Source organism: Choloepus didactylus, chromosome 6, assembly GCF_015220235.1.
Source record: "Choloepus didactylus isolate mChoDid1 chromosome 6, mChoDid1.pri, whole genome shotgun sequence".
In the NCBI taxonomy this organism is placed as follows: Eukaryota; Metazoa; Chordata; class Mammalia; order Pilosa; family Megalonychidae; genus Choloepus; species Choloepus didactylus.
In genome coordinates this window covers 95840966-95847641 of record NC_051312.1, presented here as the reverse complement: position 1 = coordinate 95847641, position 6676 = coordinate 95840966, and the positions used below count along the sequence as shown (strand labels likewise).

Below are 6676 nucleotides of genomic sequence, written 5' to 3'. Positions count from 1 at the left end.
TGAGGTCAAAACCCAAACCTTCCAGTCACTGTGGTATCTGCAATTACTTTACCAACTATGTTGCAAAATGCAGAAGCTCAATACGTATTTGATTAATAAGCAATGGACGGTCTTGACATCCACAGTAGATAGGAGCTGTGGAATTTATGATACGATTTGAGGTTGTATCACAACATATGGGGGCATTTGGGGTCTAAGAGAGAAGGATCTGGGCATGTATATGTATTAATATCATCACTATGTTTCTAACTTTTTTCTGTTCTTGTACTTCCCTGCTTCTACTTTTTTTCTAAATTGCTAAATTCCTTTGAAAATGGAAATATCTGCCTTTTCTGTTCCTCCTGCTTAGTACCTGTCAATTATAAAGGCTTCAATTTTAGTGTTCAAGTCCCCTTTCAAAACAAAATTGAAAATATCTCCCTTGGTTGAGTGTGTGTGTGTAAAAGAACAAAAACTTATAATAGCTTTCAGTACTAGTACTTTTTAACAGCTACATGGCTTAAAAAATAAATGTATCTCATTGGACACCCAACAATCATAAGGAAAAAAAAAATCTAGCAAAACAGAGAAAGCAATAAAGATGCTGAATGGTCTTGACAGCTGCATTGAACGATGCACTTTACTGCAGAGAAAACCGTGAATAATGAAGGACTCTCCTGAACAATTAGAGAGGTGAAGGCCAGTGCCCTGGAAAATTATTCCAAGTGTTTCTTTTATCAACCACAAATGTCTCTTTTTCATCTGATGCTCCTTTTGCCACAATTGAAGTAATGCTCTTAATGATATAATGACTTAAGGGAAGTTGGGGGCCTGTGATTTTCCTCAGATCCTATCCCATTTGTTATGACTGTACAGTCTAGGTCTCATGCCTTCTGGTGACAGAAAGACATCTTATTTGGGTGAATCAGTATTATTCTGTTGGCTTGAAAGAGCTGACACTTCCTGCCAGAGTGCTTGGAGGCAATCCTAAGCACATAGGAGCCAGTCAGCAGGTAGTAAAATTACCTTCACATATAGAGCATTCCATGGGGGAAAGAGAAGGGAATGTTATTTTTGTTTTTTTTTTTTTATTTTACCATTTGCCAATTATATTTATTTTAATAATGCTTGCTTCTGTACTTTAAGATATGTTATCATTATTATTACAGTCATACAAATGTGTAAATAAGACTCAAAAAGTTTAAATTATTTGAGCAACAAAGGTTAAATAATTTACAATAGTGCCTTTAATTTAATAATTCTCTTTATTTATTTATCAATTATTGAACACATACTATGCACAAGTATTGTTCCAGACCAATGGTTGGCATTTTTTCCTATAAAGGGTGAGATAGTAAATTTTAGGTTTGCAGGCCATACGGTTTCTGTCACATTGACTCAACTTAGCCATAAGCAATATGTAAACATACAGGCATGATGGTGTTCCAGTAGAACTTTGCCATAATATAAAATGTGTTGGATTTGGCTGACCCCTGTTCTAGACAATGATGATGCAGTAATAATCAAGTAAAGTGACTTCTTCGGTGAGCTTATATTCTACCAAGGTGGCAGACAACAAAGAAATATATGTATTTGTTTAATATACTATTTGGCAAATAATACATTAAAGCAAAATAATATATTAAAGCGAAACAAATAAGAATAAGGGAGTAGAGACTGACTCTTCTTTCACGATATCAATTGAGCTCCATTCATATGGAGAATTGCTTAGAAGTATACAGGAGAGTTTCCTTTATTGATATGTATAGATCAAACTTCCTCTCAAATCAAATGTCTCTTAAGTATTCTGATACATCCCAAAAAGTTAAAAAAAAAATTAAATATTTGATTGATCATAACTCCTGGTCAGTTTATCCAATGAGCATATTTTGGTTCTTAATTTATTTTAATATGTATTCTAGCTTCCTGATTCTTAAAACTTTTCCTTCTCTTACCTTCTAGTATACTTATGTCCTGGTTCTTCTAGTCTCTAAATGTTCCTTCTCAAAATCTTCATTTTGGTCTTTTCTTTATTTACTCATTCTACAAAAGCTAACATTCAGAACTCTTCAAAGTCTGTATGTTCTCCTTCAGGAATTAATCAATTTCCAGGCTTTAGCTACCACCTTTGGTCCATTTTCCAAACCTCCACCTCCGGCACAAATTTATCTCCTGAATTTTGAATTAATATTTTCAGCTCCTGGAAAATAAACTTTTGCGTTTCTACCTGGTTTCCTGAAGCTCAAAAGTTCAAAAACAAACATATTGTCCTACCCTAAACTTGAACTATTTCTCTTCATGTATTATCTTTCTCAGTGGATAATTCACCAGTCATCCAGACCTAAGTATTATCTGCTAATTTATTTTTAGAGCTGGAAATGAGTGCATCATAATCATGCAAGACCAAGAGCAGTAATAATTTACACATTCAACAATATGTTGTAGACAAAGCATAGATCAGGCACATGGCAAACATAGATTCCCATCCCAGCTCTACTGTGTATAGAATGAATGAACTTCTAAATTATCTGATTACTCTGAACTTTTGTATCCTCATCTCTATAAATGGGGTTATTCTGCCTTCTTCAAAATAACAATGTGAGTATGAGATGAAGCATAGAGCTAAAATTCTGCTAGCACTGTATAAGTCCTCAAATGTTACCTCCCTCCCATCTCCCTTCCATTCTCTTTTATAATTGTTTAAACATGATTTCACTTGAGCTTGTAAGAAGGCAAAAAAATACAATCATAATAGAGATAAATATAACTACATCCTTGGTTTAGGAATGTAATGTTTTGTGTGTGTGCGTGTGTATCTGTGTGTAGCAGCATGTAAATAAAAACTTCAAGGCTTATGACACAAAATTATATATGTTTGGCTCAGTTTTCAACTCCTTTCCATTCAGGTCTCTTGAACATTATAATTAAGTCAGGGTAGTAAAAAGCAGATATTGACTAAGTGGTAACACTTGGGGAGGATGTTCTTGATTGTTTTCTTTACAAACTATTATAGCCATGCTTATTAAAATCTGCCACATCAAGGGAAGTTAAATGGAACAACTGACATCAGATGTGGAGTTTTGAACTTACTTATCGAAAATGGTCACTGAATCTCTTGTGGCATTAGGCAAATTAAATTCTCTGATCCTCATGTAATTAATAGCGTCTACTACAAAGAACTATTTTAAGAGATTGCATAAGATAAAGCATATTATTTCTCAGCATGGTGAATGTTACACTGTCATCACTTAATAAAGTTTAGCACTATTACTGTTGATATTATTATTAGATTGGTAAAATTAATTTCATTATTCTCAACCTGAGATAAAATATTCCTGTAGTCTTTATTTATATATAGGATTCATTCAGCATTGCTTGATTTCTCCCATAGGGTGAAGCTAGTAATTGCTTCTAGAGCTTCCTAAAGAAGCAGTGAGGGAAACTTGAGATATGGGATTTTAGTCAGAAGTGCTGAAAGGAAACCGCCTGTGAGGCCTGTGAGGATGGAGACACTTCAGTTGTTATTACTGCATTGTGACTCAATCTTCTTTTTTACCCATTTTAGTTTTCATAAAATAACGATGAAAATGACACCATGGGAGAGGAAAATATATACTTCTGTAGTCTCCTATTTGTCGCAGGCAGCCTCTCATTTATTTGACTACAAAGGACAATTATCCTTTTGTCTGATCTCTATAGCTTGTGCTGCTTATTTATTATTTTAACTGGCAGTGAATCCTGGGGACAAAGCATATCTCAGGCAATCAGGCATTACTTTGTACAGCACTCAGAAGACATAGGACATTGTGCCAAATGGTGAGCTGGCTTCATTAATAAGAATAAAAGCTACTCCTGCAACCCCTTATATCTAAATATTCCCCCCAGAAGTTTTGCAATCATTGTGTTAATAGACCTCTGCTGGAGCAGTGTGGGCAAACAAACTAGCCATAAGGATAATAGAGAAGCACTTTAGGGAAATGTCTAAAAACGTCTTTATTTTCAGTATCGCGGACCAATGGAATCTCCCAAAGGAAAATGTGAAACTCTCCAGCTGTTGCTGCTGTGTTAGAATCCATCATTGTGTCCTGGACAGCAGGAATAGCTTGAAGGCATGGAAAAATCTGAAAGATGTTTAAAAAGAGAAACAAAAATGTACAGCCCAGAGGAGAAGGGATTAGTTAAACCAAAAGCAAACTGTGAATCCATTTCCCTAGGGTAGACAACTTGGGAGTGTCTTTCTGCTTCAATTTTTGTAGCAAATGTGGAATAAATGACTGTGGCTATGCCTGAGGAGCAAGGGCCTAGAAGAGAGAGTGCATCTTCCAGAAATGGCTCTCATCACATAAATTACTGTTTCTTAAATAGCACAGACCTACTTCTGAGAACCAAAATCAGAGGTGAAGTTATGTGAAAGACCAAAATAAAGGAAAATACACCAAAAATATTGGTAACATTTATGAGAACAGATTGTAACATTATGGATAATATCATAACCCTCACACTAATACAGTGAGGTAGGTTCTATTCTTGTGTTGTACCACTGATGAGGGATCTGAGACTTGGAGTGGCTTAAAAACTTGCCCAAGACCACACAGCTAGTAAGTGAAAATCAGAATTCAAACCCAGGTTGCCTGATTACAAAGTCTGCATCCTTAACTTCCCTGGAGGATCAATTATACTCATCAGTAAGTAAGATAAAACATATTTTATTAAAACTAATTGGATGTATTTTGTATTTGCATAATTGTTATGCTTTTGTTGGGGCTGTTGCTATTTTTTAATGGTACTTTAGAAACCCGTCTGCTTTATGCTTTGGCCTATACTTTAATTTTATTTTTATTTATTTGTTTGTTTGTTTGTTTGTTTGAAGTTCATCATCTTTAGACTTAAGGAATTAACAGGGCAAGGGTGGGGTTGACAGAAAGAGGCCCAGGATTTTTGGCTCCTGGGGGCAGGCCCAGCTATGGCAAACAAAGAGGTAAACAAAGGCAGGGAATTAGCAGATTTGGTCTTGAACTCATAGGGGAGAAGTGCTAATCCCTGGTAGTGGGGAGCGGCAGGAAGCTGTCTGAGGAGGACCAGAGGGGACTGAGAGGGGGCCCAGAGGGGCAGCAGCCCTGAGCCCTGGGGCTCCCGGTTGGAGAGGAAGGGAACAAGACCCCTCCCCTCAGTGCTAAGGAAAAGGCACTTGGCTCAGTCTCCTTCTGACCTCTCGCCCCATACCTGGAAGAGATGGGTCCTTAACCCTTGGCCCCTTCACGGGCCTGAAGCCACTCCTGGTTGAGCCTCTGGAAGAAGCTTTTGCAGAATTCGTAGGTGCTGATCATGATGGTGCGTGAGGGGGCAGCCTTGATGATCCTCGGGAGAAAGCCTTCAAAGAGGCCCCTAGTGCCCGACTCAGCCTGGATCCTCCACAGCAGCAGCCAGGTGGAGTCGGCATGTGAGGGCATCACTTGCATGGCTTCCATCGCTCCCATTGTGACCTGGCATTGAGTCTTCACCACGTCAAAGGGCAGAGTCAGGATGGCTACCACCGTCCCTGAGATGCCATCAGCCAAAAAGCTGATGCCCACAGATGTCTGGTCCTTTGGCCTGAACCCAATCAGCCAGTGCTTCACCAACTTATAGTTGAACCAGTACAGGGCTGAAAAGCGAACATCTCTCAGGGCAGTGGGACCGCAGCCCAACCATAGGGAGCACCAGCCGCCCTGAGCCACTGCAGCCGGACACAGGTGCCCGGCTCACGGTGTGACACATGCTGAGCCTGCAGCTTTGTCTGCACCAGCTCCAGGGGGCTGATCATGGTCACGGTGCCCAGGCAGGCCAGTGCACCAGCCACCATGGGTGCGTAGAGATCAGAGGTCAGCGCTCGGCCACACAGAAAGGCCTTGAACTGGTCATAGGATGGTGATGGCTGGCATGGTCATCACTAAGGTGGCTGAGAGGCTGCTCTGCGGGGTCCTGGTGCCCTCATGCCTCACAATCTTCACAAAGGCATCCATGGTGCCAGTGAAGTGGGGGTCCTGAAACCAGGTGGCACAATGGGTACCATTTGGCCACAGGTACAGGGGCTCCAGGATGCCATTGCAGTACAGGAGGCACTTCCATTTGGTGTAGGAGAGGCTCCAGAGTCTGGAAGGAGGCATCAGTTCACTGGCCACCGAGGGATGCTGAGACTGCAAGCACACCTTCACCATGTCCAGGGGTGTCATGAAGAGGAAGGTGACCACAGCCCCAGTGCCTGAGGCCACCATTTGTTGGAGGGGGCTAATGCCCCCTTGGTCCCAGTCATTCATCTTGTTGTTTCCATTCTGGTTCTAGGCCGGGGCTTGTGCAGCCTGTCCTATACTTTTAGACCTGGGATTATGATGTTCATCATCCCTGCCAGCAGAGATATATCTGAGGGAATTTTTGAGAAACACTATGCAAAGGTATAGGTTAAATACCTAGTTAATCCCTATAGAAAAAAAAATGTGTGAAGAACGTAAGCAGTCTGTGGTATATTTGGGGTGTTGATGGTATTTGGCTTAGATGGAATAATACTTAATTGACAATTAAATTCTGAAAAAGAAGTTCCAAAAGGAGTTAGGCATACATGGGAGAGTAGCTAAATGGAAAACAAGGTCCCATGTGATAACGTATTAGGCTAGTTCTCTATGCCACCATGCAAAACTTTGGTAGGGCTGAGTTAGAATAT

General features: G+C 39.9%; 1 pseudogene; it reads right to left on the bottom strand.

Moving 5' to 3' along the window:
• Positions 1–5219: 5219 nt before the first annotated feature.
• Positions 5220–6275, bottom strand: LOC119537218 (annotated as a pseudogene).
• Positions 6276–6676: the final 401 nt, after the last annotated feature.